This window comes from Sus scrofa, chromosome 10, assembly GCF_054392235.1.
Source record: "Sus scrofa isolate SSC_HxYL_T2T_F1_AM1 chromosome 10, Sscrofa_HxYL_maternal_Yorkshire_Landrace_v2.0, whole genome shotgun sequence".
Classification (NCBI taxonomy): domain Eukaryota; kingdom Metazoa; phylum Chordata; class Mammalia; order Artiodactyla; family Suidae; genus Sus; species Sus scrofa.
The window spans coordinates 35,047,342-35,066,385 of record NC_139392.1 but is presented as its reverse complement, the minus strand read 5'-3'; the positions used below and the strand labels follow the sequence as shown (position 1 = coordinate 35,066,385).

General features: G+C 40.8%; 1 protein-coding gene across 4 annotated transcripts in view; it reads right to left on the bottom strand.

Annotated features, from left to right (window-relative positions):
• Nucleotides 1-16,730, bottom strand: part of LOC146398969 (uncharacterized) — a 91,608-nt gene extending 74,878 nt beyond the window's left edge. For 2 of the 4 annotated variants that reach the window (XM_084980910.1, XM_084980911.1), the window contains exon 1: nt 16,565-16,636. The gene's annotated coding sequence lies outside the window, so the exon portion shown is untranslated. Of the gene's footprint in view, nt 1-806; nt 952-1,951; nt 2,285-16,564 lie in introns of all 4 variants that reach the window. The other 2 variants (XM_084980912.1, XM_084980913.1) reach the window with 2 other exon arrangements.
• Between the last annotated feature and the right edge of the window lie 2,314 nt (nt 16,731-19,044).

Sequence of the window (19,044 nt, the reverse complement as noted above, 5' to 3'; positions counted from 1 at the left end):
TAAAACACAGGTGTCTTCTTTCAAGCAACAACCAGAACACAACACTACAGATGTGTCAGGACCAGGTTTCACTACTTTATCAAATCAGATCTCTAGAAAGCTACATGCCTGGACTCTGGCTGCTGGAGGTATGCCTTCAGAAAAAATAGCAACATATTACTATACTCGCTTAATGTATATTATACTCTTGCTTCTTTTGATGGAGAACAACAGAAGTATTAACCACAGAAAATCTTTTTTTTTTTTTTTTTGTCTTTTTAGGGCCGCACTTGTGGCACATGGAGATTCCCAGGCTAGGGGTCAAATCGGAGCTGTAAATGCCTGTCTCCACCACAGCTACAGCAACAGCAGATCCAAGCTGTATCTGCAACCTACACCACAGCTCATGGCAACGCTGGATCCTTAACCCACGAAGCGAGGCCAGGGATCAAACCTGCATCCTCATAGACACTAGTCGGGTTTGTTAACCATTGAGCCATGACAGGAACGCCAACAAATCTCTTCATTGTTAAACAACCATTATCAAATATATTAATATCAATGTCCATGAAATTGCCCTTAAAATTTCATTTCTATGGAAAGCCTATCAAGACTTTTTTTTATCCATAGTAGTCTGCCTTAATCTAAATTATCTAATTATAACTCTATAGTTAGATTACTCAATTTTCCATCTTTAATTAACTACTTTTATTTTAGGCCTCTTATCAAAAACTAGGTTAACTCTTTTTAGTAGTGGGTAGAACACAAATGAAATAAACCTTCTTTTGACCTAATTATCACTGAAAATATTTTGAAAATATAAATACCTTATTATGCTATAACATATTTTGTTACAGAAAAAGAAAATCTTAGCTCCTCTTTTTCAAGTGAGTTTTTCAGTTCATTCTGTTCCTTATGTGCGCATTCTATCTGTACTTCAAGGTGATGCTTTAAATCTTTGCAGGTTTTCTCCTAAAAAAATGGAAACTATATTATGCCGAAAATATCTGTAGTAAAATAAGACTTTTGGTTTACAAGCTTATAAGGTCGTTAGAAGGAAATAAACCAGAATTGCTGATCATTGAAGATGGGACAAAATAATCCCATTTCATTAATAAAAACAGGCAAGTATTATAGCAGTAAGGAAGGAGGAACAGGAAAAGGCTAAGTGTTTCAATCATCAACCAAGAGTCACAATAAATAATTTAGATAGTATTTGGGCAAGATTTTAGAAAACTTTGGTTTGGAAGCCACATTTTTTGTCACAGAATTAATTAAATTAAATAACTTATGTGGTTGTGGATATGGTTTGGTTTTTTTGATCACATCTGTGGTGTGCAAAAGTTCTCTGGCCAGGGATCAAACCCATGCACACCACGGCAATGACCCAAGCCACAGCAATGACAATGCTGGATCCTTAACTCCCTGAGCCACCAGGTAATTCCAAATTATGCTATTTTAAACGTAGAATAATATGCTTCAAAAAAAAGGAAGCAAGGAAATTCTTAAAAAGAAAGTGTTGAAATGATAAATAAAAATAATCACATATACTTTAAGAGGGAATGTGTACAGATAGATGTTTTCTCCAAACAGAAAGGAACATAAAAGTAACATGAAAATCTTTTTTTTAGGAGTTTCCATTGTGGCTTGGCAGAAATGAATCCAACTAGTAACCATGACGGTACGGGTTTGATCCCTGGCCTTTGCCTCACCCAGTGGGTTAAGGATCTGGCATTGCCATGAGCTGTTGTGTAGGTCACAGATGCAGCTCAGATCCCACATTGCTGTGGCTGTGTTGTAGGCCTGCAGCTGTGGCTCCAATCCAACCCCTCCTGTGGGAATTTTCACATGCCATGGGTGTGGCCCTATAAAGCAAAAAAGAAAATGTCAAATATGAATTAGGCAGAAGAATCAGTACATTTTAAATATTATCACTTCTGCTTAAAAAAAAAAGTAAATACAAACAACTAACCATATCTAATATAGCAGCTTTTCCCTTCTGACTTTCCTTTTCAAATTCACTTCTGGAGTTCTTCAAAGAATCAGAAACTTTTGATAATTCCTCTTTTGCTCCAGAAAGCTCTGTTACTAGAGTTTCTTTCTCCATCTTCACTTTGTGTAGTTCTGTCACTGCTGCTTGAATTTTGTTATTCAATTCTTCCTGCTGCATTTTTGCATTTTGACTTAAATTTTCTATTTTCTTGTTTAAGGATTTTTTTTTCCTTCTTCTTGCTTGGTAAGCACTTGCTTAATATTTTCAAGTGCTTCAGATTTCTTCTGTAGATCCAACTTTGTACTGGATATGCTATTTAAGAAAAAATTTAATAATGCATAATTTATCACCTCTAATTTACCTTTCAAAATAAATTATTACTTTTTTAAACTTTTTTGTATCCTTAAGAAGTAAAAATAATAATTTAATGTATCAAGCCAGTACCACCTCACACCAGTCAGAATGGCCATCATTAGTAAGTCTACAAATAGCAAAGGCTGGAGAGGGTGTGGAGAAAAGGGCACCTTCCTACACTGTTGGTGAGAATGTAAATTGGTACAACCACCATGGAGGTTCAATAATATGGAGATTCCTCAGAAAACTCAATACAGAACTACCATATGACCCAGCAGTCCTATTCCTGGCCATATATCGAGACAAAACTTTCATTCAAAAAGATAAATGCACTCCCATGTTCACTGCAGCACTATTCACGATAGCCATGACATGGAAACAACTTAAATGTCCATCTACAGATTAATGGATTAAGAAGATATGGTACATATATACAATGGAATACTACTCAGCCATAAAAATGAATGAAGTAATGCCATTTGTAGCAACACATATGGAACAAGAGATTCTCATACCAAGTGAAATTAAGAAAAAAGAGGAAGACAAATACCCTATTTCATTTAAACGCAGAATCTGAAATACGGCACAGGAGTTCCCACTGTGGCGCAATGGAATTGGTAGGATGCAGGTTCAATCCTTGGCCCAGCACAGTGGGTTAAAGGATCCAGCATTGGTGCAGCTGAGGCATAGGTCTCAGCTGCAGCTTAAATCTGATCTCTGGCCCAGCAGCTCCATGGGCAGCCCCTCCCCCCTCAAAAAAATGGCACAAAATGAACCTATCTACAAAAGAGTAACAGACTCCCAGACTTACAGATTTGTGGTTGCCAAGGGGAAATGGGACAGACTGGGAGTTTGAGGTTAGTAGAAGCAAACTATTACATTTAGAATGGATAAGCAATGAGGTCCTATTGTATAACACAGGAACTATATCAAGTCTCAGGGAACTATATCTTGGAAGATAATATAAGAAAAGTAATATGTATATATGTGTGTGTGTATGTATATATACATGTATATGACTGGGTCACTTTTCTGTACAGCAGAAGTTGGTACAACATTATAAATTAACTGTAATTTTTTTTTTAAAAAAAGCAAAAAAAATTTAGTCAAAAAATAATAAAACCACACAACCAAAAAAATGCCGTAGAACATCTGTTCTGACTATTTAACAGATAAAGAAGATTTACCTCAAGTAAATAAATTAGTGGTAAAGTCAAGACCATCTAACGCCCCTGACTTAATCCCCAAAGAAAACTGTGCATAGAGCAAACCTAGCCTACGACAGCCAGAAAAGTTTTCCCTGTACTCTAAAGAACCTATTAACCCCTGAACATACAGAAATTTGCCTCCTTCCTTGAAAACATAAAACACATTATATCTTTGAAACGACTTAAACTTCAAAACACATAAGGTAAGTAGGAAAAAAATAGAAGAATATCTCATTTCAGATAGAGGAAGGACAAAAGATTTATTGTAATCTTAGAACCTAGCAGATTATGTAAGAGATTTGTTATTATTTGCCCCTTAAAAAATGCTTTCTGTAGCTAAATCAGTAAAAATTTATAAGAATAAGGAAATGCACATATTGCTGTAAGAGTTAAAGACTTCTCTTTTCATAAAATGAATACAATTATGTTTATATGCATATCAAAGGAAAAGCACATATTAAAGATCAACAAGTTTCTAAAGAGAAAATAAAACCAGATGCAAAGTAGTATTTCTAGAATGTATCCTCTTTCTAGTGTATTTTACCATCAATGTACTTACTATAAATTGAACAATATGTTAAAGAGAGATTATTAAAAGCTATATCAGCCACATAATTGAAGTTAGGTATTAATACAATACCAGAGCTGCACATATACCTTGAAAATTTCTAACTTTTAGTCCCAGAAACTTACTTTTACTTTCTAAAAAGTAGCTAGAAAAGTGAACTACATTCATAGGATCCTGTACCGCACTGATTTTTAAAGGTCTAAACAGAAAAGTCATTGTACTAATTATTACTTTACCATTTTAATATAATTAAAATCCATGTCAAGCAACCTTGAAATTAGGACTTGATATATTTATTCACTATGCTATTTAACTTTCCCACAAATAATTATTATAAAATCATATGACTATGTGAATCAAAGACAGCAATAGAAATAAAGGCCTTCATAGTGACTGCAAAACTTAGCTGTTTTTTTAAAGTCACTTAGTAATAAAAAAACAAAACAAATCAAAATGAAAAAAAAAAAACCACACATGATCTGGGAAACCTTAACACTCCGTTCTCAGAAACTGATAGAAATGACCAGAAGGGAAAAAATGGCAAGGATATGGAAGATTAGAACAATATTATCAACTACCTCAACCCAATTGATATTTATGGAATACTTTACCCAACAACACATATGTGTACCCATGGAAAATTAACCAAGATAAGCCATATACTGGGCCCTAAATAAAACAGTTGGAAAAGTCTGAGTATGTTCTCTGACCTCAGTGGAATTAAATGAGAAACCAGTAACAGTAAGATATCTACAAGAATCCCAAATATTTGACAAGTAAACAAAATACTTCTAACTAACCATGATCAAAGAAGAAATCACAAAAGATATTTGAAAATATATTAAACTGCAGAGGAATGAAAATATAAGATGGAAGTTGGTGGGCTTGAATAGCATCAGTGGCCCTTGAGAAAGGGGGGCCCTGTGCCCTGTTATGTGGGCTGAGCCTTTCAACCAAGGTTGAGGGTTTAGTCAAACTCTAGATATGTTTACCTAGCTTGCCTTTCTTAGGTAGTACTCTAGAAAGGCAGGACCCAACATAGGAAATGTTCGTATAAAGGGAAAAAAAAAAAAAAACAAACAAAAAAAACCTTAGTAGAAGTGGAAAGAACCACTGATCCCATAAGTGTCCTTGGGAAAGAGAACAAGAAGCAACTCAGAGGTCACCTTCAAAGACACATGACTGGCTTCCAGAGGTGACAACCAAGTTAGTGGGTGATACAAAGGATCAGGTGTACTCTCCAAACGTCAGCACTGGAAACTATGATGTTATCAGTGAGAAGAAATGCCATTTGCACCTGTATATCCTCAAATTCACAGTATCAGGACCCAATGTACTAGATATGAGAACAAAAAAATTTTGTCATCCCTCCCAAAACAAGGATGCAACCATGAAGGTGTAAAACAACTTAATTATTGATGGGTTTTATTTCATTTCTCTGAAAGGTAACTTTCCCACGCACCCAACTTCCATCTTTACTACTGAGAGTCAAAAATCTTCATGCTCTTGCCACAGATCAAGTCCGTCAACACAGTCGGAATGGAATATTTGGCATTTAAAGACAAAGTCTGCTGAAATGTGACTGGTAACAAGCCCTCCTATTTAACCATATTATATGGATTTATTTTTATTCATGTTAATATAAGCAGTTTATAGAATCAAGTAAATCCTTAAAGATGTGATGATAAAATTGAAATCTTAAAAATATGTTAATTCTTAGTTTACAATGCTCCCCCTTAAGTCATTAAGCTTATGTTTCTTTCTCCACTTCAACTTGTTTACTCAATTCTGTAGCTCTAAGCTCTAAATCTGTGTTCAGTTGTCTTTGCTGTTGTAGATCCTGCAAAGCTTGCTCCTTGCTTGCTTTAACTTCAAGTGAATCAGCTTCCAATTTCTATTGAAGAAATATAATAACAACTTTAATGTCAATTATCTACTATAACATTATACCACTTTTGTTTACATTCAAACTGGTGTTGACATAACACACAAAAATAGCCAAAAATATCTGTTATAATAAAAAATACACTCTGAAGCTTTCACTGAATAAAGCTGCCATTTATCATGGAATATTTAAGAAAACCTAGCAGCAGGCTTCCTATAGGAGAAGCAGTCACTGAGTTTTTAATTTTCAAAATTAACTCTAAGAGAAAAACTTAAAATAATTATATTTGTTACCTGCGTAAAATTTATTAACTAAAGTCCGAAAAAACTAAGTAACAGGTTCACACATGGGCCCACTTAAAATATGTACTCCTTTATAATCACAGTTAATAATACTGAGATAATTAGAACTATTCACAACTAAAATGCAGTTGTCATGTCATCCTTCTCATTAACACCTATTGACCCTAAACATAAAACCAATTAAACTTCTGATTTTGCTTCTTCAATCTCTTCATCTAGAGATCATTGTTCTTCACAGTGTGATTTTTGTGTCATTCATGTAGATATAACTGTGGGCACTTTTACAAATTCACAAAAGTCAGGAGTTCCCTAATGGCTCAGCAGATTAAGGATCCGGCATTGTCACTGCTGCAGCTCAGGTTGCTGCGGTGGTGCAAGTTTGATCCCTGGCTGAGGCCCTTCCACATTCCATAGGTGAAGCCAAAAAAAAGTCAAACTGTTAAGTACATAGTTCAAAAATCTATGAGCAAGACATTTTCTTGTATAGCAGTAAAAAATTTTGTGCCCTAAATATTTTATAAGCCAATCTAGGTACCTGTAGTTCTTACTCAAGGCTTATATTTGACACTCAATGTAACTATGTTAATTCTATGTAACAGATGGAATACGTCCTAAAACAATGATTAGAAAAAATATCTAATATCCAATGTTGTGATAGGTTACAATAAATATTATTGGTTCTAAATAACTATTTTTAAAAGATACTTAAATAGACTTCTCATGAGACGCCTTCATCTAAAAAATTAGTTTTTTGTTTTTTTCAACCATTATGTCGAGTAATTTGTCATGCCATGTTATTGACCATAAAGAAAATAAAAAAAGGAATGCAGAGAAGATCTGAAAATGTAATTTTCTTCTTCCACGTTATACTGATGTGGATGTGGATGTATACAAATTCAAAGCCCAGGATTCTACAGTTGTACAGAAGTGCTTTATCTGACAGTGGAGGTATAACTTATATATATAGTAACTTGAGAAATTTTTAACTTACAGCAGTTTTAATTTAAAGGACAAGGGACTCAGGTCAAATCCTTCTCTCATATGTGTAGCCACTTAATCTCTTTAGCTCCAAACTTTCATCTGGAGTTGTATTAAAGAAAGAAGTTTACCATAGTGTAAATTATAATAAATTTAAATGATATTAAATTAGAAACAAAACCCAAAGAGTATAAATGTAAAGTTTAAAATAGGAAGAAATATGCCATCCCTGAATATTATACTGGAATAAAGAGGGAAAGAGACAGGAATGATATAGCAAAACAAAAAATAAGTTCCTCATAATTACAGAGTAGATCCCTGGTTGGCTGTCTCTTTGAAATATTTACACATACCATGGAACCAGTATATATGTTAACTGCTATTTGCAAAAGCCCTCCTTTAACAAAGAAGTTAAAAGTAAAGATGGAATTCAAAAATCAAACAAGAAAAAGCACAGGTAATTTTTTTTGGTTCCCAGGCTAGGGGTCAAATCAGAGCTATAGCCTACACCTAGCAATGTCACAGCCTACAGCAACATCAAATCCAAGCCAAATCTGCAACCTACGCCACAGCTCATGGCAACGCCAGATCCTTAACCCACTGAGCAAGGCCAGGGATTGAACCTGAAACTTCATAGTTCCTAGTTGGACTCATTTCTGCTGCGCCACGATGGGAACTCCATTTATATATTTATTTATTTATTTATTTATTTATTTATTTAATTTATTTTTGTCTCTTTGCTATTTCTTGGGCAGCTCCCGTGGCATATGGAGGTTCCCACGCTAGGGGTCTGATCGGAGCTGTAGCTGCTGGCCTACGTACGCCAGAGCCACAGCAGCATGGAATCCGAGCTGCATCTGCGACCTACACCACAACTCATGGCAACGCCGGATCCTTAACCCACTGAGCAAGGGCAGGGACCGAACCCGCAACCTCTTGGTTCCTCGTCGGATTTGTTAACCCCTGCACCATGATGAGAAATCTTTCTTTTTTTTTAATTTTTAAAACTTTTACATCACAGCTTAACCTTTGTTTGAAAGTTTGAAATCTTAGATTCCATCTGAGTCATCAATTACATTGCTACAGGAACAGAAAATATGGCGAAATTCAGTTTCTTTTATACAAACCCTAATTTGACCTTCTAATTCTTCAGTTTTCTGTTCTAAAGAGAGATGTTTCTCTTTATATTCTTTAAGATGACTTTTCACCTGACTGCCATATTCTTGCTTATCCTGCAAATGTGTAGTGACCTGAGCCAGTTGAGTAGTGACTTTATTCAACTCCTTTTAGAAAAGTAAAATTAAAGATAACTTCAGTAAGGATTACTTTACTCTAGTTCCCAAATGATCGGTTAAAGTAAAATAGAAAATTCTAATTTTATTGAAGAAACTACTTTGAGTAAGACAATAGATAAGTCTATCAAAGGTTAAATTTACCCACCAATATAAAGGACCTGAACTGAAGTTATACACAGCCTGAGATACTAAGTTTACATACCTAACAGCTCAATTAACTTTCTCAAGGAAGAGTTACTTTAGGAGCCAAAAGATACAGTAGAATATTAAATAAGCTAACAGTAAAATAACACTGTCACAAATAAATATTATCAATGTTCAAGGCAGCATTTTTTAATAATTTATTAATTATAATGATAACATAATGTTCATTTGGAATATCTAGTTGCACAGGGAAAACAAAACAAAAAAAAATACTAGGAAATCCACTACCCATAGATAATCACTATTAATATTTTGATAAATTTCTTTCTAGTCTTCTCTGTATGCTAGCCTCTATTTTCTGATTTGTATGTTTAAAATAACAGGTCTTGCTTTACATAGTGTTTTATTGTAACCTTTGTTTTTCCATAACAATGCATCATGAACCTGACATTATTTTCTAAAATATCATTATACATCACTACATAAATTTCCGTTTTATTGATACAGACCATTTTTTAGCCAAAGTCTTATTTTACAGTCTTAGGTTGCTACAAAACTTTCTGCAGAGATGCAAAGTATGATTATTCCTTAGGGTAAAGGACTAAAGGTGAGCTAAAGAATAAGAAAAATCCGATACGGGAGGACAAGATGGCGGAGGAGTAGGGGGACACGCTCGCCCTCTCACACAAACACAACAAAAAAAGCACATCTACAGAAGAAATGACTCACACAGAACAGCAACCAATCGCTGGCAGAGGAACCTAAACTCCAATAACGGCAAGAAGTTCGTGAAATTATTGGGCAGAACGGGAGAAAAGAGGAGAGTGAGAGAAGGTGAATCCGAGTGGGATGGGCGCTCCCGAAAGGGAACTGCGGAGGAGAAAGGGATCCCGCACCCTGGAAAGTCACCTACACGGGGGAAAGATCAAACGAACCGGAGGAATCTCCAGATGCAGAGAAGAGTGTAGCAGTCAGTAAGTTGGAGTACGGAAAAACCCATCAAGAACCCAACGGACCATCTGAACTACGGGCAAAGTCACCAAAAATTGAGACGCCTGGTTGGGGGCTGGGCACCGAGACCTTGCCTCTGAAGGTTAGTCCCCGAGAGGAGGCCGGGGGACGCCTGGGTGGGGGCTGGGTACCAAGACCTTGGCTCCAGAGATTAGTCCCCGGGCTAGGGGGCGGGGCAGAGCGGAAACTGCTTGGGAGGTCTCTAAACCATTTGAAGGGGCAGAGACTGCCTGGGAGACTAGAAAACAAAGCTGTCGCAGAGGAAGGGAGCAATACTCTAAGGGCGGGGAAGTGGAAAGCCGCCTCAGAGGGAACCTGGGAGAAGAGCCTGGTCTGCACCCGTGCTGGGGAGGGGAGAGAAGAAGGGGTGGGTCCCCATAGAATACCCCCCACACCACAGCAAGCTTACAGGTCCGCTAGCTAGCAGAAAGCTGCGCTTCCCAGTGCATCCCCCCCGCCCCCACCACCCCCTATGCTCTCGCTGGACCTGGGGCAACCTGCCATCCAGGAGGGCTGGTCTCAACAATTGCCTGAAGCCTACCACCACAGGGGCTGTCCCTGCACAGGCCTGCTTGCCCTTTGGAGGGGCTACACTTCTGCAGAGCAGCACCAAACACCACCAGCACCCTAGAAAAGGCCTGCAGCCCAGAAAAGCTAGAACAAGCCTAGCCAGACTGTGAATAGATCGGCCTAATTCTCTGACGGTTTTTCTGAGACGGGCTGCCCCGGGGAGGAGCCTCTTGGGTCTCCAAGGGCCTTGCTACCCGCCCAGGCCCCCAGGGGGTGCTGAGAGCTAGTGGACCCGCTGCATAGGACTGCCAGCTCCAGGCAGGACCCCCTGCAGCCCAGAAAAGCTGCAACAAGCCTGGCTGAGTTGGGAAAAGATCTCAGACGGTTTTTCTGAGTCGGGCTGCCCTGGGGAGGAGCCTCTTGGGTCTCCAAGGGCCCTGCTACCCGCCCAAGCCCCCAGGGGGTGCTGAGACCTAGTGGACCAGCTGCATAGGACTGCCAGCTCCAGGCAGCACCCCCTGCAGCACAGAAAAGCTGCAACAAGCCTGGCCGAGTTGGGAAAAGATCTCAGATGGTTTTTCTGAGTCGGGCTGCCCTGGGGAGGAGCCTCTTGGGTCTCCAAGGGCCCTGCTACCCGCCCAAGCTCCCAGGGGATGCCCCACTCCCGTGAAATAACTGCTCAGCACCACCAGCCCCCTGGAAGGGCCCCTGCGGCCCAGAAAAGCTGCAACAAGCTCAGCCAGACTGTGAAAAGATTCACCTACATCCTCAGGCTGTCCTTCTGAGTTGGGCTGCCCTAGGGAAGAGCCTCTCAGGTTCTCAGTGACCCAGATAGCTTCTCCAGCCCCCAGGGGGTGATGCACCCCTGAAGAGCAGCTGCCCAACACCGCCAACTCCCTGCAAGAACCCCACAGCCTAAAAACACCAGAGCAAGCTCTGCATGACCAAGTGAAATCTGCTACCATCGTGGGGTGGACCTCCCAGTCCTGTCTGCCCTCAGGAAGTCCTCCATTGCTTCAAAGAAACACTGTTAGCCCCATCAACACTCCAGAAAAGCCACACTGCCTTAAAAAAGATTGACCAACAACGCCAGCCCTCAGGAAATATTCCACGGTAGTGACAAGGCAAACACTACCCGATCACGGAGAGTACAACTCCAAAAGGAGAAAGAAAACAACAAGCAAGATGAAGAAGCTGAGAAACCACCCCCAGTCAAACCAACAGGAGAACTCACCTCAAACAGTCAACAATGAAACAGATCTCTGCAGTCTGACAGACCTGGAGTTCAAAAGAGAAATAGGGAAAATACTGAAGGAATTAAGAGAAGATATGAACAGTAACGCAGATACCCTCAGAAAGGAACTAGAAAATATAAGGAGGAGCCAAGAGAAACTAGAACATTCATTTGCAGAGACGCAAACTGAACTAACGGCAGTAAAAACCAGAATGAATAATGCAGAAGAACAAATCAGTGATATGGAAGATAGAATAATGGAAATCACTCAATCCGGTCAACAGACAGAAAACCGAATCAAAAAACTGGAAAGCAATATAAGAGACCTATGGGATAATAGAAAGCTGGCCAATCTACGCATAATAGGAATTCCAGAAGGAGTAGAAGATGATAAGGGAATGGAAAATATATTTGAAGAAATTATCGATGGAAACTTCCCAAATCTAAAGGATACTGGGTTCAAGATACAAGAAGCACAGAGGGCCCCAAACAAACTGAACCCAAACAGACCCACACCAACACACATCATAATAAAAATGGCAAAAGTTAGTGATAAAGAGAGGATCCTAAAGGCAGCAAGAGAAAAACAGAATGTTACCTACAAGGGAACCCCCATAAGAATATCAGCTGATTTCTCTACAGAAACACTACAGGCCAGGAGGGAATGGCAAGAGATATTTAAAGTGCTACAAGGAAAACATATGCAACCTAGAATACTTTATCCAGCAAGAATATCATTTAAAATAGAAGGGGAAATAAAAATTTTTCCCAACAAACAAAAACTTAAAGAATACAGCAACACAAAACCCAGGTTAAAGGAAATTTTGAAAGAGCTTCTCTAAACCAAAAAGGAAGGAAAGGGAAGAAAAAAGAAAAGAAAAAAAAAAGAAGAAGAAGAAGAGGAAGAACTAGGACTGAGGAAATTGCAATCAGAGAGCAGTCACTCAAATAAGCCAGCATACAGATTTAATCATGAACATACTTCAAACAAAATAAAATTAAAAAGAAAAAAATAAAAGAGTCATCAAAACCACAAAATGTGGGCAAGGGATGTTAGGAGGTAAATAACCCTTTTTGTTTGTATGTATGTCTCTCTTCTTAATTTTTAATATAGTAATGAAGTGTTTGAACTTACAGGACCATCAGGCTAAAACACACAATTATGGGAAGGGGTTAGCATACTTAAAAAACAGGGCAACCACAAGCCAAAACCAAATATTGCATTTACAAAAAATGAAAAAAAAAAATACACTCAAGCAGATAATAACAGGAGACCATCCAACAAAAAAAAAAAAAAAAAAAAAAAAAAAGAAAGGAAGAATGGAGAACCATAGAATCAACTGGAACACGAGGTTCAAATGGCAATAAATAATCATCTATCAATTTATCACCTTAAATGTCAATGGACTGAATGCCCCAATCAAAAGACACAGAGTGGCTGAGTGGATAAAAAGGCAAAAACCTTCAATATGCTGCCTACAAGAAACTCACCTTAGGACAAAAGATACATATAGATTGAAAGTGAAAGGGTGGGGAAAAGTATTTCACGTCAATAGACATGACACTAAAGTAGGAGTCGCAACGCTCATATCAGACAAAATAGACTTTAAAACAAAAGACATAAAGAAAGACAAAGAAGGACACTACTTAATGATTAAGGGATCCATCCAAGGAGAGGATGTTACTATCATCAACATATATGCCCCAAACATAGGAGCACCCAGATACATACAACAAATATTAACAGACATAAAGGGAGATATTGATGAGAATACAATCATAGTAGGAGACCTAAACACCCCCCTCACATCAATGGACAGATCCTCTAGACAGAAAACCAATAAAGCAACAGAGATCCTAAAGGAAACAATAGAAAAGTTAGACTTCATTGATATCTTCAGGACACTACATCCAAAAAAATCAGAATACACATTCTTTTCAAATGCTCATGGAACATTCTCAAGAATCGATCACATATTGGGACATAAAGCGAATCTCAATAAATTTAGGAGCATAGAAATTATCTCAAGTATCTTCTCTGACCACAATGCCATGAACTTAGAAATCAACCATGGGAAAAGCAAAGAGAAAAAACCTACTCCATGGACACTAAACAACATGCTACTTAAAAACCAATGGGTCAATGAAGAAATCAAGAAGGAAATTAAAAACTACCTTGAAACAAATGATAATGAAGACACAACCTCTCAAAATCTATGGGATGCTGCGAAAGCAGTGCTCAGAGGGAAATTTATAGCAATACAGGCCTTTCTCAAAAAAGAAGAAAGATCCCAAATGGACAACTTAACCCTCCACCTAAACGAATTAGAAAAAGAAGAACAAAAAAGTCCTAAAGTCAGCAGAAGGAAGGAAATTCTAAAGATCAATGAAGAAATCAATAAAATAGAGATTCAAAAAACAATAGAGAAAATTAATAAAACCAAGAGCTGGTTCTTTGAAACGGTGAACAAAATTGACAAACCCCTGGCCAGACTCACTAAAAAGAGGAGAGAAAGAACCCAAATAAACAAAATTATAAATGAAAAAGGAGAAATCACAACGGATACTGCAGAAATACAAAAAACCATAAGAGAATACTATGAACAACTATATGGCAACAAGTTTGACAATCTGGAAGAAATGGACAATTTTCTAGAATCTTACAGCCTGCCAAAACTGAATCAAGAAGAAACAGACCAACTGAACAGACCCATCACTAGAAATGAAATGGAAGAGGTCATAAAATCACTCCCTACAAATAAAAGTCCAGGACCAGATGGATTCACAGGCGAATTTTATCAAACATATAAAGAGGAATTGGTGCCCATCCTCCTTAAACGCTTTCAAAAGGTTGAAGAAGAACGAATACTGCCAAAGACATTCTATGATGCCACCATCACCCTCATTCCAAAACCAGACAGAGATACCACCAAAAAAGAAAACTATCAGCCAATATCATTGATGAGTATAGATGCAAAAATTCTCAACCAAATCTTAGCCAACCGAATCCAACAACATATCAAAAAAATTATACACCATGACCAGGTTGGGTTCATCCCAGGTGCACAAGGATGGTTCAACATACGCAAATCAATCAGCATCATACACCACATTCACAAAAAAAAAGTCAAAAATCATATGATCATCTCAATAGATGCAGAAAAAGCATTTGACAAAGTTCAACATCCATTCATGATCAAGACCCTCGCCAAAGTGGGTATAGAGGGAACATTCCTGAATATAATCAAAGCCATTTATGATAAACCCACAGCAAACATAATACTCAATGGGGAAAAACTGAAAGCCTTCTCACTCAAATCTGGAACAAGACAGGGATGCCCACTCTCACCACTGCTCTTCAACATCGTTTTGGAAGTCTTAGCCACAGCAATTAGACAAACAAAAGAAATAAAAGGCATCCATATAGGAAGAGAAGTGTTAAAGCTGTCACTGTATGCAGATGACATGATTCTATACCTAGAAAACCCTAAGGACTCAACCCCAAAACTCCTTGAACTGATTAATAAATTCAGCAAAGTGGCAGGATATAAGATTAACATTCAGAAGTCAGTTGCATTTCTGTATACCAGCAATGAAATATTAGAAAAGGAATACAAAAGTACGATACCTTTTAAAATTGCACCTCACAAAATCAAATACCTCGGAATACACCTGACCAAGGAGGTAAAGGACCTATATGCCGAGAACTATAAAACCTTAATCAAAGAAATCAAAGAAGATGTAAAGAAATGGAAAGATATTCCATGCTCCTGGATTGGGAAAATCAATATTGTGAAAATGGCCATTCTACCAGAAGCAATCTACAGATTCATTGCAATCTCGATCAAATTACCCATGACATTTTTCACAGAACTAGAACAAACAATCCAAAATTTTATATGGAACCACAAAAGACCCAGAATCGCCAAAGCAATCCTGAGAAACAAAAACCAAGCAGGAGGCATAACTCTCCCAGACTTCAAGAAATACTACAAAGCCACAGTCATCAAAACAGTGTGGTACTGGTATCAAAACAGACAGACAGACAGACCAATGGAACAGAATAGAGAATCCGGAAATAAACCCTGACACCTATGGTCAATTAATCTTTGACAAGGGAGGCAAGAACATAAAATGGGAAAAGGAAAGTCTATTCAGCATGCATTGATGGGAAACCTAGACAGCTGCATTCAAAGCAATGAAACTAGAACACACCCTCATACCATGCACAAAAATAAAATCAAAATGGCTGAAAGACTTAAATATACGACAGGACACCATCAAACTCCTAGAAGAAAACATAGGCAAAACACTCTCTGACATCAACATCATGAATGTTTTCTCAGGTCAGTCTCCCAAAGCAATAGAAATTAGAGCAAAAATAAACCCATGGGACCTAACCAAACTGAAAAGATTTTGAACAGCAAAGGAAACCCAAAACAAAAAGACAACTTACAGAATGGGAGAAGATAGTTTCAAATGATGCAACTGACAAGGGCTTAATCTCTAGAATATATAAGCAACTTATACAACCCAACAGCAAAAAAACCAATCAATCAATGGAAAAATGGGAAAAAGACCTGAATACACATTTCTCCGAAGAAGATACACAGACGGCCAACAAACACATGAAAAAATGCTCAACATCGTTGATTATAAGAGAAATACAAATTAAAAAAACAACCATGAGATATCACCTCACACCAGTCAGAATGACCATTAATAAAACCACAAAGAACAAGTGCTGGAAGGGCTGTGGAGAAAAGGGAACCCACCTGCACTGCTGGTGGGAATGTAAACTGGTACAGCCACTATGGAGAAGAGTCTGGAGATACCTTAGAAATCTATACATAGCTGGGGCTACGCTGCCATCCTCACCTCCCGCCCCCACGCTCGCGGTGGCCCTCCACAGTCCCTGCGCGCTCCCTTCCCCTGCACGCACACAACCCCCACGACTGCGCCGCCCCCAAGCCGCTCCCCGCCACCCTCCTCCCGCCCAAAACAAGCACCTTTCCCCCAAACACTTCCTGGGACCTTCCCTCCCCTTTTCCCAAGCATCCTAGGCACCCTCTTCCCTTCTCAAAAAGATAAACACAAACCTACCTTGGACCTGCCCGCTGCAGCCCTGCTCACGCCCTCAGCTCCTTCACCCATGCTCGCTCGCCGCGGTGTCCCTCAGCAGTCGCTCCGGGGGCTCCCTTCCCCGGCACGCACGCAACCCCCTCGCACGCCACGGCACGCACGCAACCCCCACGCAGGCGCTCTGCACAACCGCGTCCCCGCCCCCCTCGCCCCTCTCTGCCCCCACCCACACCCCCCCCCCTTCCTGGAAACTTTCCCCATCAGCTCAAAGGCATCCAACCTACCCACCCCTCTACCCCCTTCTCAAACAAACAATCAAACGAACAAACACACACAGCAAGCCAAAAACCAAAACAAAAAACACCTCACTTGAACCTGTCTGCTGGAACTCCACTGACAGCCTTACCTCAGTCCCCCCCTGCTCCCCTGGCCCTCAGCACTCCCTTCAGCTCTCCCTTCCCCTCTGTTCAGGCACTACCCACAAGCCCCTCCCAGCTGCCCTGGCCCATTCCCACACGAACCCCTCTGGGCTCCTTTCCTGACATCCTTCCGCTCCCATGTGCTAAGGGGTCCTCATCCTCCACCCTCTTCCCCCTTCACAACAACCAACCAAAAACCAAAAACCAGCAACAAAAACCACCACCACCGCAGCAGCCACCAAAACCTACCTTGAACCTATCCCCTAGAATGCCCCTCACAACCTCCCCGCAGGGCCCCAGGCTCTCCGTGTCCCTCTCCATTCCCTCCGGCCTCCCTTCCCCTGCACCCACGCAACCCCCACGCACGCTCGGGGGGCAAGGGGTGCCTGCCCGCCTCCACGCTCCTCGCACTCGCACAGGCCCAACCCTTCCTAGGACCTCGCCTCCACTTTTCCAAGGGATCCCATCCACCCTCTTCCTGCCTCTCAAAACTAACCCTAACTTCAACCTCTCAGCTGGGGCTCCGCTGCCATCCTCACCCTCCCTCCCCCACGCTCGCGGTGGCCCTCCCCATTCCCTCTGAGCTCCCTTCCCCTCCACGCAGCTAACCCTCCTGCACTCAACCCCCATACCTGCCCTGCACTGAAGCCGGTCCCTCCCCAACCACGCACCTTTCCCCCAAACACTTCCTGGGACCTTCCCTCCCCTTTTCCCAAGCATCCTAGGCACCCTCTTCCCTTCTCAAAAAGATAAACACAAACCTACCTTGGACCTGCCCGCTGCAGCCCTGCTCACGCCCTCAGCTCCTTCACCCATGCTCGCTTGCGGCGGTGTCCCTCAGCAGTCGCTCCGGGGGCTCCCTTCCCTGGCACGCACGCAACCCCCACGCACGCCAGGGCACGCACGCAACCCCCTCGGACGCCATGGCACGCACGCAACCCCCACGCAGGCGCTCTGCACAACCGCTCTGGCTCTGGAGAGGGATGTGACCTCACCTAGGCAGGCTGCCCATGGGCCAACCCCACCAAACAGCATGGCCTTGGCTGCTCTCTGCACATGGAAAATGCCCCCTTGTCTTCCTCACCTTTATTCAAACCCGACACATATTTCAAGGCTAGTTCACTATTATCTTTTCTCTAACCCTCTCCTGATTCTTCAACAGCATTCCTCTTAGAACTTCCATGGTGACTTTAGACTGTTTGTGTAACTGAAAATATACCCACCCCCCACCCCCAAAGGGTTAGGGTTAGGAGTCCAAGCTCCACCTCTGGAACTCACCATGGATAAACTGTACTTAGGATGCTCTGCATTTTTCTCTTGGAGGAAGCGGCTCAGGAGGATCAAGGACACAGCATCCAAGAAACATTTTTACGGGCAGTGCCGCATGGTGCTGGGGCCCAAGAAGCTCTGTGGAGATGGCAGGCAGTGGGTCCTGGGTCCTCCTGCCCCCTTCCCGACTCCACCAATGCCACTTCCAGATGACTCCCTGCCCTTTCCCACCCACTTCAATCTCCTTGTACATACATGCAGCAGCCTCCAGAGGGGAGACAAAAGTCCTGGAGTTTGGCTCTGTCCAGCTTCTGCCCTCCTCACCTCTCATCCAGGCTTCCAGGTGAGACTAGAGAAGTTTCTGTCATTTCTTCACTCTTGGAGCAGAGACCTGACCAGAAGGATGTGTTGCCAGGAAGAGGAAAGCAAGGCTTAGGGATGAACCAACCCTCGCCCAAACTGCAAGCTCAAGCCAGTCCCCACCTGGGTGTAATTGGCCAATAAGTTGGGTCTCATATGTTAGCTCCCCCCCTACATTTGTGGCTGATTCTTCCCAGGATCATGATTGGCAGATTCTGAAGTTTGGGATCAAATCAGAAGGACCAAGGGAAACTAGTTTGTACACAGCTTTCTTCCGTCCTGGAGTGGTGCAGAGGATGGAAAGCTAAAAGTGACTAGAACCTTCTCATCCTGTGAAAGTCTTTACCATGTTTGGAAGACTCCACTGGGGTCTTTGTGTCTCATAGAAAATGTGGCTTAAAGGTTTATCAGAGAGCAGGGATTCCTCTGAAATCAAGGAGAAAAGACCTCAAT